The 19,301-nt window shown below is 37.2% G+C and overlaps 1 protein-coding gene and 1 pseudogene across 1 annotated transcript in view; one reads left to right on the plus strand and one right to left on the minus strand.

Annotated features, from left to right (window-relative positions):
* The window catches only part of BMPR1A (bone morphogenetic protein receptor type 1A), a 128,771-nt gene that overhangs the window by 57,880 nt on the left and 51,590 nt on the right, over window positions 1–19,301 (plus strand). The window contains exon 2 of the mRNA XM_064487967.1: window positions 6,470–6,584. The gene's annotated coding sequence lies outside the window, so the exon portion shown is untranslated. The remainder of the gene's footprint in view (window positions 1–6,469; window positions 6,585–19,301) is intronic.
* LOC105100367 (ATP synthase subunit f, mitochondrial-like) lies at window positions 13,341–13,598 on the minus strand (annotated as a pseudogene).

A 19,301-nucleotide genomic window follows, 5' to 3' on the forward strand; every position in this document is an offset into this window, starting at 1 on the left:
TTTTATTTCTCTGTTCATCAATTGATACCCATTTAGGTTGTTTCTACTTTTTTGTCTACACTTAGAATAGTTGGTGTGTAACCTGTCAGGCCCTCACCTTCCTCACACTTATTGTACACATGTGGGTATAGTTTCCTTTTTAACAATGGAGAAGTGACTTGTTTTTTTAAACCTAAGAATATTTGGGATATCTTTCTACGTCAGTACAAGTAAATAAGATGTCTCTCTCTCTCTCTCTCTCTCTCCCTCTCTCTCTCTCTCTCTCCCTCTCTCTCTCTCTCTCTCTCTCTCTCTTTCTCTCTTTAATGACTGTGTAGTGTTCATTGTGGCTGTTTAATTGGTCCTACGCTGGAAAACATTTAGTTGACATTGGGTGACTTCCTATTGTTCTTTCTTATATAACATTGACAGTAATCATCCTTACACAAGGGTCTGTGGTGCAGAGCTCATTTTACCTACTTTTGGGTTTTTCTCTTCCCTGTGTCACTCTTCATCAGTCACTTATTCAAAAACATGTTAGCCACTATATATAAAAATAGACTAAAATTTTTTTTGTATAGCACAGGGAACTATGTTCAATACCTTGTAATAACCTTTAATGGAAAAATTTTAAAAATAAATATATGTATGTATATGCATGACTGGGACATTGTGCTGTACACCAGAGATTGACACGTTGCAGTTGGCTGTATTTCAGTTAAAAAAATATGTAGATTACCTCCTATGTGCTAATCACTGGATTGTGCTTAAAACGCAGGGGACACAAGCATTAGTAAAATGCTGTTTCTGTACTCAGGAGTTACTGTAATAAAGAAGATAAATCTACAAACAGATAACTGAAATTTAGTATGAAAACACTATAATGTGTTATTACCAGACTCCTGTGGAACAAGCAGCTTACATAGGGAGTGGGGAAGATTCAACAAAAGAGGAGTTATTTGAGATGGATCTTTGTGAGGACAAATGGAAGTTCACTTGGCAAAAGATAAAGATAAGAACATTTTGATTTTTGAGTTAGAAAAGCAAGTTTGAAGAAAGGTAGAAGCATTAAATAACCTGGCATGTTTATGAGCAGCAATAGTTTAATATGGCCAACAAGAAGCTTTTTGTCAGGATTGTAGCAGAAGATAAAGTAGGTTAAATAGTTGATAGCAGATTATAGCAGCCTATGAATGTCTTCTTAAAGAATTTGGACTTCATTTTGTGCATAACTGGAAATTGCTAAAAAATTTTAAAGCACACTTACATTTTTATCATTTTTAGTAAATTTTCAGAGTTGTGCTATGAATATTTCAGAACGCTTTCATCACCGCCCCAAATTTTCCACTTCCACCACTTGCCCTAAGCAACCACTGCTTTGCTTTCTCTATCTCTAAATTTGCCTTTTTTGAGTGTTTCATATGCATCGAATCATACAATATGTAGTATTTTGCATCTGGCGTCTTTTATTTAGCATGTTTTTGAGGTGCATTCATGTTGTAATATGTATCAGTATTTTGTTCCTGTTTATTACCTGGTAATATTTCCATTGTTTGATTATGCCCCGTTTTGTTTATCCATTCACCACCTGATGGACATTTGGATTGTTTCCAGTTCTTGGCCATTAAGAACAATGCTGCTGAGAACATTTGGTTTATAAGTCTTTGTATAGACACATATTTTCATTTCTCTTCTGTAGAGGAAATTTTGCATCTTATGGTAAGTTTGTTTTCATATTTAACTTTTTAAGAAATTGCCAAACTGTTCTCCAAAGTGGCGACATTGATTTTACAGCATTGTCTGGGAGTTTCACACAATGTCTTTACCAGTGTCCATGTCTTTACCAACACTTGGTGTTGACTGTCTTTTTGGTGATGGCCATTCTAGTGGAAATGTAGTGGTATCTCAGTGTAACTTTAATTTGTACTTCCTAATGGCTTGTGATGTTTATAAGTCTTTTCATGAAGCACAGTTGTGTTTTAGAAACATGACTACAGTGAAAGAGTTAAGAATGGAGGTGAGTTCCATGAAAGATGAGAGATTGCACTAGATGAGTATAGAGATGAGGGAGATAGATATATCAGTTAGAGCAGGCAGCATTTAATAACTGCCTAAATATAATAAGTGAAGCAGAGGGAGGTGGGACTAGTGATCCAAAGATCTTCGCCTTTGACATTTAGGTAGATGGTGCTGCCATTAGCCAGAAAAGTGAATATGGGTGATAAACAATTTTTGTGCTGATAGATGATGGCTATTATATTTTGTTCTCTTGATGTGTCACTGGAATAAATATTTAATATAGCTGTTTAATAGTTTGGAAATATATATCTAGTTTAAAAGGATCTAGATGGAGATATAAATTTAGGAGAGTTACTGTTGTATAGGTAAGAGTTGAATTCATTGAAATAGTGTATCTATTCCTAAATGGCTGAATCCACTGGGTTACTTTTGGTAACTGAAAATTGCATAAACAATAGAAGGATTTAATATACTTATAATAAAAAGATCCAAGTTAATAAAATGATTCTAGGGCTATTTCACTTAAGCATAACATCACCAAGGACCCAGATTTTTTCCATCTTTTAATGTCATTCTTTTTCTGTTGGGTTGTCCGCTTAGGCTGTGCCCTTCTTCATGGTCCTAAGATGGCTGCCATAGTTCTGCTTGACAATTCAAACTCAAAAGTTTCTGTGTAGGGGGGGTTGTTTTTTGTTGTTGTTGTTTTTGTTTTCATCAGCCCAGGAAAACTTTTACCAGAAACTCTCTCTCTTGTCTTATTGGCCAGAATTGCATCAGATTAATGCTTATTGCTAAACCACTCACTGGCAGGGGGAATGGAAATTGCCACAGTTGGCTTAGAGCTTTCTAACTCTGGTGTTAAGCATCCTTCTGTCGTCTCTTTTGGAAGAAGCTTTTTCCGCTTCCCTTTTGGGTCTCTGCTGTAGATCAGATAGGTAAAGCTTCCTAGGCAACTGAGTTTCATATCATCTGAGTTGTTGTTATTCAGTACTTCAGATCAGCCAGTATTTGTTAAAATCCTACTCTGTGTCATCAACTGTGCTAGATCCTAGGATAGAGCAATGAATAAGAAACTTAGTTTGTTATGGAAATACGCTAAAGCCGAAGAATGCTATGATAAAATTGTACAAACTGTACACTAAAATTCTTTTGTATTTTGAATTTAATGACACTGTTTATCTTTTTGGTTTTGTGAAAAAAGGTATCTTGAGTTTCAAAATTAAGCTTGTATTCAATTTATAAATGAACTTTTGGAACATTTAGAATATAACCTGTTTATAAGTTGACCGTCCCTTTCTGTATTAAGTGGTTTACATGCTTTATTATAGAAATGTGTGATGAACTAACCTGAATGGTGTTCATTTGAGTTATACTTACAGCTAAAACTGCACTGTGTTTTTCTGAAGCATAAATGTTTCAGTTTTTAGTTAATGTGCTGAAGGTTTTAATAGTAATAGCTTATTTTAAGACACCAACTGAAATGTTTTATAAAATATTACTTTGCCATTTGCAATTTTTTTAAATGGTTATATAATTGCAGCTCTGATGTTTACAGCAGTATTTGTACAGTATATGTGGGGTGCTTTTTGTGAGTGCTAGGAGAGGAGAATGAAGATGAAGAGGGGTTTGGAGCGGTGGAGGGAGAAGTGTACAATCAATATTGCTGATTTTGAGAATACTAAGAAATCCACTACTTTTTGACATCTGATGCAAATTCAAAAGCAACCTTAAATTTTGTCTTAGACTGAGTATATTTATAAAAAGCATATTTATGCTATTCTTTCCTGAGAATCTTACTAATATATAGGAGTTAATGGATACCGTTCTTACACCTGAAAGTTAACTATAATATCCACAATTGATACTTGTCACTGATGGGTTCTGTATGGTTAGTGATCTTAAAATACCCTAGTGTTTTAAGATTTAACCACTTCAATAATTTTGAAAACCAAGAGGGATGTGTACATTTTGAGGGCAGAAAAAAACCAAGATATTTTGTAAAGGCAATATGGGATTAAAATGAATATTTCGTATGTTTGCAAATCCTCATTAACTTTGAGTAAATTCTAGTGTTAGCTCAGTTGTCTAGCTCTGAATTTCAAAGTACTAGAATATATCCAGGAAGACTTGATTTTCATTTATCTTGAGTCATTAAGAAGCTCTAATATGTTTTTAAAAGAATTATCTTTTCCTTAATATGTTTTCTAGAACTAAGAAGCTTGAAAATTTCAAGTGCAAAATCTTTAGTGAACGTATTATAACTTGTAATTGTTTAGTGTTCGGTTTTGACTGGATCCCTTGTCATTGTTACATGTAGTTCATAGTGTTGAAAATCTTTGGCAAATTACCTTGTAAGTTAAGTGATTAAAGTTGTTGCAGGCATTTTTGCCTGTGTAAATCCTATTTCTGCGCCTGTACATGTGTATAGATCCCTGCATAAAGACCTGCAGTCGCAAAGGTTAGAGAAAGCTTTACTTGATTTGTACAATTTCTAGTGTGTAAAAAGTGATTTGCAGACCTGTACTGTGAAGCAGTCCTATCCTTTGCTTGTCTTTTATTTTCCTCTTACTAATGAAGTCAAAGGTTTCCATTACCGGGTCTTAAATTGAGTCTTTAGAAAAGGTTTTCTGAAGTTTATGGTTTGTCATGTATTTGTACATGTGAGAGTGTTGAGGGAAGATAGATGATTCAGAGTCTTGGGCTTTGAAGATGGTATAATTTGAATTTTCTTTTGATTATGTATTTTTATTTTTTATTAACTAGATTTAGCCTAAAGCTTGTATCTTTTTTTTTTCCTGCACCAAGGAAGCAGTGTTGTAATAAATAGTGCTATAATGAACAATGATTGGTAAGTGGTTTATATGTTGATTTTATTTATTATTTGATCCACTGGAAATATCTGGTTAGAATTTGAATCAGGCCATATATTTTTAAACATAGTCACTTTGATGGACTATTTAAAACATATTATGAGAATAGGTTTATCTGAGCTTTGTTTAATGTAGTGATTGCCTCCTTTCTTCTATGTACCCGTAGGGAAGAATGGAGTTATTGGCAAAGAATGGCTTTGGAGGAAAATCTTGATGCTCTTTCCAAAGTGGAAACATAATGCATTTATTTTTTGATTAGTATAAGGTAAAAATTTTTCAGACTGTGATGTCTCAGAGTGGGGAAAGAACACAAACAAAACCCTGAACACCAGATCTCCATTACTGCCCTCCCTCATTTCTCTGAGTGGTGGTCTAAGAATTTTATAGTCATATGAGTACCCTGAAAAATGTCAGGGATCTGGTGAAGTTGTAGGTGACTAGTGCATTGAGAAGAGTGTTGTTAAAGGCTCCTAAATGCAGACAAAGCATTACTAATTGCTTCAGGGTCAGTCTGTCTTTAGTTGGACCATGAAAGATTTAGCATGGTCCTATGGCAGCCTGTCTGCTGAGTGGAGACTCTTGTCTTTAAGAAAGGCTATCTGATATGCCAGACCGTTTCAGGTTGCCCCAGTTTACATGAATTTAGTCATTATTGCCAAGACTGCTAAACCTCAGTGTAACACAAATCATACTTCTAAATGGACTTGAAGACAAAGGCATTTTTGACCTTGCAGTGGGACATGAGTAATGTTCATACAGCTTAAAATTTTGCCTTTTAAACTGTGAACAGAATACTTTGCTATTTGAAGTTTCAGTTAAAAGATACATTCAATGTAATTTTTTTAATTTTTTTTAAAAAATATTTATTAATTTTAATGGAGATACTGGGGATTGAACCTAGGACCTTGTGCATGCTAAGCATGCACTCTACCACTGAGCTACATCCTCCTCCCCTGTAATTATTTTTTTGATCTCTAAGTAAACAGCACACCTGTCTTTAAATAAATTAAAATTTTAATGGTTTCCATCTTTTAGATTTATACAATTGTCTCTTATTAAGGCAGTAGAGTACTAATGGCAGTAGTAATATAGTTGAAACCTATCTCATGGACTTAGACCAAGCAGTGCAATTAATTCTTGACCCTCACAATTCGTAGTACTCTAGGTAGAAGTTCGGCTGAAATTAAAACTGCTTACTGAGCCTTTGTGATAAAATGTGAAATACTAGCTTGGTGGTCAAATACATTGTTGCCCAAGTGGAGACCTGAGTCCTGTAGAGCTGTGTTAGTGCTTCCTCTAGCTGTTCCTGGTTTTCAATCTGAGATACAATTTTTTTTTCCCAGAAGCTTAGGCTAATACAATTTTTTCCACAGAACTAGTAGTTTGTAAAGTTGAAAATACTCAGAATGTGAAGCTTCTTTGGGCAGAGGTTGGGAAAATGGGGAAGTGGTAAGTCTGAAGTACTGTAGAACTTTTCATTGACTTAACATTGAAAAGGTACAGTCTTACACATGATGCACTTTTAGTATTCCTTCTACATCTGTTATTCTGACAAATAAAAGTTCTTTTATTCTTAAATATGTACCTTTTTTCCTCAACAGATTTATGAAAATATGCATCAGTTTAATACTGTCTTGGAATTCATGAGATGGAAGCATAGGTCAAAGCTGTTTGGAGAAAATTGGAAGTACAGTTTTATTTAGCCTCATCTCTGAGGTAAGAAAAAGACTTTTAAGAAAATAATTGGAATAATATGAAAATTTTCATTTCTCAACAATTGAAAATGTTTTTTCTGTGTTACCACTGCAACTTTAATTTCTTCATCTTTAATCACCCTCTGTATGAGTTTGTAAGTTGTTCTAACATATTTTCCTCTCCTTACGAATGTTGAAACTCTTCAGGAGTAAAAAACATTTATTTATTACTAATTTATCTTCACTGTAATTGCAGAAGATAAGCATTAAATGATGTATGTAATTATTTTTCCCTCTAATGATGACAAAACAGAGGTTAGAATGGAAGATTGTGTTAAAAATAACGTTTACATTATTCTGAAACTTTCATGTTAGAATTTCAGATAAAATTGTTATATTAGAATAATAGATATTTGGAGATAGAATTTATTGAAAGAAGTGGGAGAAGAAGCCATTCTGAGACAGTATGTACAGAGAAGTCAAGTTGATTATTTTCAAATCCATTTAGAGTTATCCATTTAGATTATCATTTAGATTATCAGGTAAAAGATTTAATCCTTCAGGGATCTATATTTTTTAAAAAAATAAATGGAACATGTACTTTTATGAAGCAGTCTGTACTTTTTCCTCTTTAAATAGTAGGTTTTGCTTATTGCTTCTGCTTCCTTATAGCATTCATTCATCGTCCTTGTCTCCCTGCCAGAGTGCTGTTGTTTGCTCTTTTGAGAAACATTCAGACTTTCCAACTGTGTTGTGTTAGGTGTCGTACTCGTTGATCACTGTAGAAGTTGCTGTTTTTCCCTTCTTGAAATGCTGTTGGCTTCTATGACCCTATGCTGTTCTGGTTCTAATTCTTTAATTACTCCTTCAATTTTTTTTTCTTTCTCCTCCTATTCTTTTTTTTCCAATTGAAAATAAATTGGATAATTGTCCTCCTATTCATAAATACTGACCTTTTCTAAGGTTTTATCTTTGAAATTCTTCTGTTTTTTTCTTTATGTTTTTCCTAATTACTTGATTTCAGCAATTACCTCTAAAAAATGATCTCGCTCAACCTCATCTCAGTTGTGATACTTTTCTAAGCTTTGACGCATATTTTCAACTCCTTGCCTCACACTCAAGTGTTCCCACTTCTGTTACTGGGCCTCTTTTCACCCGCACTCAAAGTCTCAGTTTCTAATCTGATTCCTCATCTTTCCCTTCCTACTCTTAGTCGGAGATCAGGTCCTATCAGTCTTACCTCTGTAATGTATCAGGAATGTTTTCATCTTCTCCTTTCTAATCCCCTCATCACCATCCAAGTTTAGGTCCTTATATTACATTTCACCTGCAGTATTGCAAGGCTCTCCTGACTTTGTGCCTCTCCTCTCTCTCTTTTCCCTCTACATGTTGCTACCAGCTTAAATTTTCTAAAAGATAATTCTGCATCTACTATTGGTAACTCTTTGTTAGCCTATGAAAGTAAGGACAAATTCAAACTCCTCTAATAGTAAAGTCTCTCAACAGTGTAGCTTTAAGTGAGTGACACCTTTGCCTGCATCCATCCATTTCTTCTTCCTTTAAATACTTACTAAACACCTACCCTATCCCAGGCACTGTTAGGCACTGAGAACATATAACATTGAGTTGAAACGAGTTCTTTGCTTTACTCTCAAAGAATAATCTGTTCAGAAGTGAATATACGAAGTTAATTTGAGTGCGGTTTGAAAAGTGCTATGTGAGATTGGAAAGGTGTATTGGTATCATGTAGAAAGGCTCCGCCAACATTGTTAGAGGAGAGAATTGTCAGGAAGGCTTCACATAGGAAATGATATTTGAGTAGAGTCTTAAAGGATGAGTAGAAGATTGCTGAGTGTAATTTGGGAAGCAAGAGAATTTCATGCACAGAGCCCAGTGTAAGCAGGGGAAGCTTCAAATGTAGAGAGTGTACAAAAGACAGAAGCAATCATTTTGTATGATTTGAATTCAGGATATGAGAGAGGGTTTGAGGGACAAGGCTGGAAGAGAGCTTGTTTGTGATCAATGCTATGGTGAGTTTTGACTTTATTTTGTGAGTGGTTGGCAGTCACTGAAAAATTTTAACAGAGGTATTTTGGATCTTAATTATGTTTTATTACAATTAATTTGGCAGTGATATGAATGACAGTTTGGAAGGCGGAGATAACCAAAAGCAGAGAGACAGTTAGGATACTCTTAATTGTTTCAGGCAACAAATAATGAGGCTCTTGGTTATGGTAGAGATCAGCTTACTTGACATTGTGAAAATCTTTAAGCACTGATCATTTGGCAAATGTTCAGTTTTCTTCTTCTGTACCCCTACGTGTACGGCACTCTTCAGCTGATGATTTGAAGTTGTCCTGTGTTTCTCTCCCCTCTATTCATGATATTTTTTTTTCTCGTGTATTTTTCCCTCTTTTTCTGTCTTGTGGAAGGCCTGTCAGCTTTGAAAAACCCATCTCAAGTGCCAGTTCATCCCTGAGGTCCTTTCTGATCTATATTCCTTTGATTTTAAGAATAAGTTCCTTCTTAGTTTAAGGCCCCAGAACACTTACTTTTGTTCTCCAGGATATTACTTTTTTTGGTCCCTGTTAAACTATGTAACAGCGAGTCACAAAGGAGGAGTCAGAATATAAAGAACATGGTCCCCAATCTCTGTTTATATTTGTATCAGTAAGGTATGTACATAAGTAATATGAATAGTGATAACCAGCTTTGCCAGGAAAAGTGATAAATGCCAAAGGAATAAATTACTGCTCCTAGTCAGGGTTCTATAGCTCTGAGAAGTACAGGTAGAACATAGGAGGGTTACTTGAGCTAGGCTTTGAAAGACAAGTAGATTTTGGATAGGTAAAAAGAGTTAAAAGATATTTATGGAAAAGCTGATTGATAGAAAATGAATATATAGGAGTGCAGTAGAGGTAGAGAGGATAGAAAGTATGACATATTTTAGGGAAATTACTCTAGCAGTGATATGTGAACAAGCAGAAATGGAGTGAGGAGTCAGGGAGCTTGCAAGGCTGGAGGAGTAGTTAGGCATAATAAGGTAATTAGAATTCAATCAGGGTGGTGATAGTGGAAATAGAGAAGAAAGACTAACTGGAGTAGGTATTGTGAAGCAAGAATGGACACTGATTTGTGACTAGATGTTGAAAAGAGATGATGATGCCCACGGTTTTTATCTGGGTAGCAGGGATAATGTTGGACATCGCTAATAGCAAACATAAGTAATCCTTTAAATCCAGTTGAATCTAAGTTTTCTAAGTTTAAAGAAACATGAAAATTGATGTTCTACTGTATTGTTGATCTCTTTATTTACACACAACAGACATTTCTGTATTTTTTTCAAGCCCTTAGCATACTGAAAGGGGAAGAAAAGCAAAGTACTGCCTCTTTTAGAAAAGTTGTTTTTAGAAAAATAAATATTATTCTCATATTTATCTCTTTTGTTACAGTTTTAAATGCTATGTAAGATTTAGTAAAATTTAAGAATGTTTAAAGTATTTCCACAGGTATAGTTCTGACACTTTTACTGAAAGATGGTACCTTCTTTAATAGAATTATTGCTAAATGAACAGGGACCTGTGAAGGCATTAAGTAGAATTTGATGGTTCCACATTAATAAATAAGCATTAATATGATAGTGTCCTTAGAGAAATACCTTAAAGCAAGGTAGTATTACCTCATGATACAAAGCTAACTAGTTTTGATGCTTTTATTAAAATTCTTTTAAACTCTTATTTAATGGCTGATTTGGGACTTTGCAATATTTAGAATTGTGACACTGTGTATTGAAAATATAGTCACTATTTGTTTTGTAATTATACGTTGTGTAAAACTGGAAAACATGATACAATTGCAGAAGGAAAGCATCACGTTAAGAAAAGGCTCTATGATTGAGCTTTTTTTTTAATGGAGGTACTGGGGATTGAACCCAAGACCTCGTGCACGCTAAGCATGCGCTCTGCCACTGAGCTATACTTACCCACCTTGAACTATTTTCAGGTTGTTTCCTCTCTTGAGCAGAAATCTGGTTAAGCTCTCAACTTAATTCATACTTGTGCTATCATATGTATGTATGTGTGTATACATATGTATGTATATAATTTTTTTTTAAAAGATCTCTTCTATTATTTTGTTATTCTTAGAATAGTCACGGTAGTGTTTCCCAAAGTGTGGCATATGTACTGCCGGTAGTTTTCAGAATGATTTTAGGTGGCACAGAGATGAGTTTTTAAATTTTTTTCCTATTTATGTATTTATTTTGATAACCTCCTATTCATGTCAAGTAATAGCTAACGTAGTGAGCTACTTTCACCTTTATTTTCTGTCTGTTTTGAACTGTGGTTCAGAAACTTGAGCTAATCATGCCTTCAATTTATGGCAGTAAAATTACTAACTTTGTTCTTCATAAGACCCCTGAATTGATTTATTTTATTTTGTCTTTATTCTTGATCTCCACTCTCATTTTCCTCTCTTCCTGCCAAAGGAAACCACTCTAATTTGTTTGCTGTATGTCTTTGAATGAATGCATCCTTCCAAAACATACAGTGGTGGTGTTTGGTGTGTATGTGTTTAATTGACCTAGTTAGGTTTTGCTACAGATATTCTGCCCTTTTTTCCCCACTATTTTCTTCAACACCAGAAAGGTCTCTCTCCATGTTGCTGTGTATATGTGTGTTCATTGTTTCCCACTTACGTTTAGTATCCAGAGTGTACTGTACCACATTCTTCTACTTAGAGGCAACACACTCTTGTTAAAGGCAGAGACAGTGGAGGCATGTTGCTTCAGTTTGAGTCCTAACTGCACCACTTCATCGTTTGAGTTTCTTGGAAAGTAGAGCCTGGGAAAGGGACTTACGGCATGGGTAGTTTATTTGGGAGGTGGTCCAAAGAAGGAGAAGTGAGAGAATGTGAAAAGTGAGACAGAGAAGAGAGTAAAGTTACATAAAGTGTGTTAATGACCTAGTTATCACTATGGGCAGCTGGGGTTCGATTTCCTTGGGGACCCTCTGAATGCACCTCAGCATTGTCCCACCAGAGGACAGGAGCTTGGGACACCATCCACTGACTTTCATCTACTGTTAATTGAGGGTTGCTTCTAGAGCTGTGACTCCAGCACTTGTGTGGTTGTGTCTCCATACTGCTGAGCAGTCTTCTGCAGGTTTGGAGGAGACCCTGAGGAGCACAGCAGAGCAGTGTCTTGGCTCACACGTGGTGTCAGGTGCTGTTGGACAGTGCACAGATCTGTCCGCTGTAGCTCTAATGAGGACAGGCAGGCGGAGGGGATGCGTTGCAGAGCACCACAAGTGTCTGCCACCCCTGTTATTACTCAGATTACCTCGTGTTTTGTCAAGTCCACTCTGTCACTGACCCTTCATAGTGGTGGCTGGTTGTAAACACTAAAAGAAATCTCTAAAACAGGATGGTGAGGGGAGCAAGGTGTAGTCCCTTCCACTGCAGCTGGTCCTGAGGCCGTAATTGATTCTGTAATCTGTGGGATAGTGCTGCTGTCTGTGGGGTATACTGTGGGCGGGGAAAGCAAACCCATATCTGGAGAAGTGTCAGCTCTGCACCCACGTGTGTCAGTTGGCATTCCAGAGTGGCAGTAATTAGGTCACCTTCATAAGAAGGATGCTGTTGGGCCTGTGTAAAGCCTTCCTTTCCGTCTGTAGGCTCCTCCATTTACAGCCCTGTTGGTTAAGCATTGAGGTGGCCAAAAGCAGAGGCTGACTGATGTCCACCGACAGGTCGTTCCGTCTGTAGTTAGGATGTAGTTAAATGCACCGCCTTTGCCGGTGCTTTGTGGTGGGCATAAAAGCTTGGCACTTTGTCCTGACTCCTGTACAACCATCATCCTCTTCTCCAGATTCCTTCTCTTACTTTCTAGTTTTGCTCCTTCTATTCCCCTAACCAATCAGCCATACCATTTGTCACTCCCAGGAAGTCCATGTTTTTTCTCCTTTTGCCAACTTTTCTCTTCATCAAACCCACCAAGAGAAGTTCTGCCTCCTCATTGTCTTTCAGGGCCATCCAGATAGGCTGGTAGAGCAGTAGTTGTCCATTTTTGATTTGTGTCTGTTAACCAGGTCCCAGGTTTTTCTTTTTGTCATTGGTCACCAGAAACCTACCATAAAGTCAGTGGTTTGAGCAGAAGTAAAGATACCAATATGTCAGAGGTAGATGACATGAAGTTCTGGGCTGCCTCCTGTAGTTCACTAGTGCCCTCTGGGCCCGCCCAGGTCCTGTTACATCATACAGTGGATTGCTGCTGCGCCTAACCTTGTGACTTGGTGGATCCCGATGGGAGCTCTGGTCACTAAACCCTGATGCTTCGTGCTTGGGAACTCTGCTAGGGCCCAGTGTCACACCAAGAGCTACGCTTTTCATACAGTGTTGTAGAAGACATGGCCTTGCTTCAGAAAATCCAGAGGACTGCTACAGCTCTCCTGTTGGAACTTGCCGGAGAATCGACGTGGTATCTGTTTAGCACAGATCTCTCTGATTCCTTTAGTCTGAGCATCAGGGCTGCGTGCACTGGAGGTCATCTGCTGAGCACCTCCTCTAGGTCCTAATGAAAAACAGGCAGCCTTCTGAGTCACCTAGTCTCTTCTCTAACATTTTAAAATTTGTAAAAATGTACCAGTCATCTTTCATTGGGCATTAATTCTCAATGAGGATGTGAAAGGATTCAGCAAAGATTGAGTTCCTCAAATAGGAGCGCAGGGCAAAGATGGTCATGGTAAGGGCTGCAGAGTGCACCCTTCACACGGGGCCCTCATCAGTGGTTCTTGAAAAGCTGTTCATGTTTGAGCTCTTTGTAAGAAAAGCAGTAGTTGAAAAGCATGTCAGCTGCCAGCACTGTAGAAACCCTCTTTACATTGACATACTTGTTGTCATACTGGTTGTAACCTCTTTGAAGTGCTCTAACATTACCTTTGGGGTGAAATCCTGCATCGTTATCCAGTTTGGCAGCTCCTCTACTTTGACGTCCATGAGTTTCTCCTTCATTGGTATGACTGACACCATCTAGGTTTCACTGTCGCCCGATCTCTTCTATTAGTTCTGCTTCACTAGTGGCCACCTATTCTGATTTTCAGCTTAGCCTTCCCTCAGTTGCTGAATTTCCTTTAAATGAATTGTACTTTTCATGCCCATTCCTAGGGGCTTTGGATTCCCTAAGCACTCATTTAGTTCTGACGGTATGCATTTGTTGTTCACTGGCAAACTGATAGTTGTGTAAGGCAGAGTTGTTTCTATCCTGTGGACTTGTGACAAAGGAACCAACAAATTTTTACCTATTTCTTGAAGCTCTGGGAGGAGTCCAGTGCTTCCAGGCACTCCCAATTGCAAGGTCCTTTAGCAGTGGAGCAAGTAAGAGTTGCTTCTTGAGCTGCTTAGATCTGTTAGATCTGTTAGATCTAGCAGCCTTTTGAGGCCCTGCATTGCAGCAAAGCAGTTACAGCTTTAGGCTTGAAGGAAAGATGAGCTGTATCTTTACTACTGGTCTGTCCTTGGACCCCACTGAAAATTTATTTCCACACCTGCTGTCTTCTGTAGAGGAACCTAGAACTCAGGGTCTCAGAAACATCCTACAGGCCTTGCCCTCAGGCTCTTGGTTATTGTGGTACTCCTGAAAGGGAGCCAGGGAAAGTTTATTCCCATTCTCTTCTATTCAGACTGCCTCCTTAAAACTGAGATACCATTATTCTTTTCTTAAATGTAATTTGGTGGATATTCTCCTGGCTTACTTGTTTGATCATTCTCCAGTTTGGATGCATTTGGATTCAGGTGGCAGTTTGTGATTGCAGCTGTATATGATGCTGTGGGAAGAGCACGTCATGGGACTTCCAGTAGCATCTTTCCGTATTCAGTAGTGACGTATCAATTCCTACCTTTATCCTCCATCCTAACACTGCTCTCCTGCTCTACTATCTTACGTTTTCAACTGTGTGTAAGGTAATCGATCTCTAATCTAGGTGTCTTGGATAGAAATTCCAGTTTATCTTTTGAGCTTATCTGCTTCCTATCTTTTCTTCCTTTCTTTCTTTCTTTCCTCCCTCCCTACTTCCTTCCCATCCATCCTTTGTGGGATAGGGGCTGGAGGATGTCTCATTGTCTCTTTTCAGAACAATTTTTTTAATTAAGAAAAATTATATAATCTAGAAATGAATAATTTCCTATTACATACAGTTTCGAACAGTATGCACCAAAGCCCAAGTCCCTCTTCACTCCCCTCACCCTGTTGCCCTCCTCACCACTCTCCCCTCCAGCCCATTTGCATCTCACTGACCTCCATGTTATAGTAAGGTTATTGATCTATTTATGTGTTCTGTTCCCTCTTGAGTTAATCTTGGTATTTAATATCTTTAAAAATCCTACACTGCACCTTGATTTTTCAGACTTACTTTTATAAAATCATGCATGCCAATATTTGCTTCATAAAGTTAGTGTGGGGATTAAATAATACATGTCGAGTGTGTATAACATATTAGTTGTCTTATTTCATAGTATAAAAAAACCAGTATGATGCAAAAAAAGCTAATAAACTTAGAGCTAAGGTAATTCAAAATAAGGAATAAGCCAGAAATATTTGGGGAAGAGGACTTTTGAATATACTAAGAGTCACTGTTTCATGACTTCGATCTAAATTTCTTTTCTCTGACATCTAGATGTCACCAGAGGGGTGGTGATGATGGGAGCGAAGTTCTTGACCTAGTACTTGGATTGTTGGGTTAGTAGTAACTGGCTATAACTGTAAGGTTTGGAGATGCTAGTGTACTGATAAAAAACTATTAGAGCTTACTGTGTGATTTTGTAGTTGGTTTAATTCCCCAGTTATGTTTCCTTTAAGATATTATTTTTTATTCCTTTCATTCACTTATTGAACATTTATCGCTTTGTTTAGTAATGTGCTAGAAAATGGAGATTACCAGTGCCGCAAGTCAAGTCAAAGAATCACCTGACTAAGCATCATAAAAGGAGGGGTCATGCCTGTTTCATTTACTGTTGTATAATCTGCATGAAGCACATACCAAGTAGTTAATAAATGGGTTTTAAATGAATGTTAGTCAGGAGCTGTGAAGCAGCATTGTGCACGTTCTGGGTATAACAGAAGCACAGAGATGGGCCACCTCACTCAGCCTGATGTGTAGGGGTCAAGGGGTCAAGTAATCTCCGCTTACAGCAATTACTCATAGATCAAGTCTGAGAAATGAATTGTGATTAACCTGGTGAAAAATAAAGGGAAGAGCAAAAGGATTTATAAGGGATGGGAGTCTAAAAGGGATGCCTGTAAAGATAGAGGCTGCAGTGATTTCAGCATAGTTGGAGCATTTTAAGGGTATGAGGAGTGGGAGGATGGTGTTAGACAGCCTGGCAGAGGCCAGATCATAACAGTTGTTCTTAGGTCTTGCTAATTCCATCCTAAGAAATGAAAATGTTTATAGATTTTTAAGCAGAGAGCATGACAAGATCATTTGGTTTCAGAAGTTAGGTTTGGTTTTAGAAGTTAGCATTTTATTAAAAGTGGTCATTTACTAGGCTGTACAGTAAGTTATTACACATTTCAAATGATCATATCCACCATATTTTTTGTCAACAAATACACAAGTTAAAACTGAATAACAAACAGTATTTACAAACAAACCCTTGGAAATTTAAAAACCCACTTCTGTAAATTCCACAGGTCAAAAATAAAATGATAATGCAAATCAGAAAACACTTAGAACTAAACATAAAGAAAATTAAGACATATTAAACTTGTGTGACACATGAAGCCTTACGTACTCATGTTAAAAGATTGAAAATATTAATAAGCTAAGTACCTATTTAAATTAGGAAGAGAACAAGAGAATAAATTCAAATGAAGTAAAATAGATGATAAATATAAAAGCTAACACTTGCAGAGTACTTGTTATATGTGCCAAGCACTGTTCTATGTGCTTTGCAAGGATTATCTCATTTAATCTTTACAACAACCCTGTGAGATAGGTACTGTTATCACTCCCACTTTAAAGGTGAAAAGACTGAGGCACAGAAAGAAGCTTATCTATGCTTCTAGCTAATAAGTAATAGAATTGGGGTTTGAAATTAATGGAGAAAAGTTTTTTGTTGTTGTTGTTGTTTTTAAAGATAGAGTGGAGAGGATTAACACAGCCAAAAGTTGTTTCTTGGAAAGGCTGATAAAATAGACAAACCATTTGGATGACTGATCAAGGAAAACCCAGAAAGCACAAATAGTTTTGGGAATGTAAAGGAGGAGATAACTTCAGATACAGAAGAAATTTTTAAAAATAAGAGAATACCTTGAATAACTTTATGCCAATACATTTTACAATTTAAATAAAATGACAATTTAAAAATATTAATAAAGTTGATTCTGGCTAAGCTAAACAGAAAGCCTGGATATTTCTACAATTATTAGAGAAATTTAATTTGTGGTAAAAAAATCTGCCTCCTCCCATACACTCACAGATAAGCCCTTGGCTTAGATGATTTTAAAGGTGAGTTCTGTCAAACTGTTTAAGTGGTAGATATGTCCAGATTTACACAGACTGTTTAAGAGAACAACAAAATAAGGAAAGTTCCTCAGCTTATTATATGTGGATAGTATAACCTTGATACCAAAAACAGACATGGATAATATGAGAAAAAAATTGTAGGCCAGTCTTACTTATGAACGTAGATGTGAAACCTAACAAAGTATTAGCAGAACAAATCCAGTGATGTTTTTAAACATGATAGCGTCTCTAGTACTGCAGTGCAGTTCTGACACTACCTACCCAGTGTTAGCAACAGAGTCCACATTTTTAAGGTCACAGTTCCCAACAAGACTGCGCTCACTTGAGACACCAGTCATGAGTTTGAGGGTCCCCAGGCCACTCACACTTGTGACTAACTGGCTGCAAATCCAGGAGGATTCCCAAGACACCCCCCCAAACTCCACAGTTCATGAATATGACTCACAGAACTCAAGAAAATGATATACTCATGGTGTTAGTTTTATTATAAAGAATATTATTGGGACCAGCCAAATGAAAGGGACACAGTGCGAGGTCAGGGAGTTTCCAAATGTGGGGCTTCCATGCCAACTCCCCCTGGAATCTGTGTCGTCCTGGCAGTGCATTGGTATATTTTCCAACCAGGAAGCTGATTGGAGCCATGGTGTGCAGGTCTCATTGGAGTTTCAGTGTGTAGGCGTGATTGAAAAATTGGCCATGTGGTTGAACTCAGTCTTTGGCCCTATCCATACTCCCTGGAGGTTGGACTGGCCCAAAGCCCCGACCCTCTAATCACATCACTGGTCTTTTGGTGACAAGCTCCCATCCTGAATCATCCATTATCATAAACTCAAGTAGGATCCATGAGGCTTATGAATAACTCAGACACTCCTGTTACCCAGGAACGAGGCACAGAGACCAGACAAAAATATTTATTATTTGATAATGACAAAACTGAATTTATCCCAGAAATCCAAGGATTGTGTGTTAATTATCATTGCTCTTCAACAGTTCATCCCAAAACTTAGGGACTTGAAAGAAGGAAAACTTAAATTAACTTACAGGAATTCAGGAGCAGTTTACTGGGCGCTTTTGGTTCAGGATATTTCATGAAAATGTAGTTACATCATCGGGGCTGTGTTCATCTGAAAGCTTGACTGGGGGACAATCCACTTCCAGGATTGCACATTCTCATGGCGATTGGCAGGAAGCCTCTGGTCCTCACTGCATAGGCCTCTGCAAAGGTTCCTTGAGTGTCCTCCCTCACACCATGACAGCTGGCTTTCCCCAGAGTAAATGATACAAGAAAGAGAGCAAGGAGAAAGCTGCATTGCCTTTTAAGACTTGGTCTCAGAAGTCATACTTTGTCACTTTCACTTTATTCTGTTTGTTAGGAGGGAGTCACTCAACTCACACTCAAAGTAATTAGGTGCCACCTCTTGAAAAGACGAATATGAAAGGAGTTGTGGACATATTTTAAAACTATCATAGATAGTTTACTCTTTGAGAGAGCTCTTAATATGGATTATTACTAACTAATTTATCCATTAACACATTGAAGGAGGAAAACCACTGTGATCATATCAATAAATGAAGGAAAAGCACTTTAAGAAATTCATCCCCATTTACATTGAAAACTCTTAGCAGACATAAAATAGGAGGAAACTGTAATACGATAGAGAATATAATTAAATTTGTAATTAACTAAGAAAGAATTGACATACATGGTATTTAGGTTTTCTATACATAATGCAGTATATCTTTCCATGTATTAAAGTTTATTCTGTATCCTTCAGCAGTATTTAAAAATTACCCTTATATCAGTGTTGTACATTTAAAAGTGCAGAATGGTGCAGTCCTGGAGGGGGTTACTAAAATGTCTACCAAAACTGCCATTAGACCCAGAGTCCCACTTCTGGAAACCTGTCTTTCAGAAATATTAACAGTAAGCAAAGCAATGCTATATAATGTTTGGGATATAGACCACATATCCCAAGACCTGAGCGTTAAATACCACATTCACAATAGTGGTTCCCTCAGAGGGAAAGGGTGGAGATTCAGTGGTATTTGCCCTGCTTTATGCAGCACCTAGATAATTCTTAGGGGAAGTCTTTGAAGCACTGTATTCAGTAAGTGTAGTTCATAGACTCACAGGATGTAAGCGGTAGAAGTCTTTATGGTGTTATTTATTTTATAGATAAGGAAACTAAGTCCAGAAAGGGAAGTGAGTTGGCCAAGAT

Source organism: Camelus dromedarius, chromosome 8 (assembly GCF_036321535.1).
Source record: "Camelus dromedarius isolate mCamDro1 chromosome 8, mCamDro1.pat, whole genome shotgun sequence".
Taxonomy (NCBI): Eukaryota; Metazoa; Chordata; class Mammalia; order Artiodactyla; family Camelidae; genus Camelus; species Camelus dromedarius.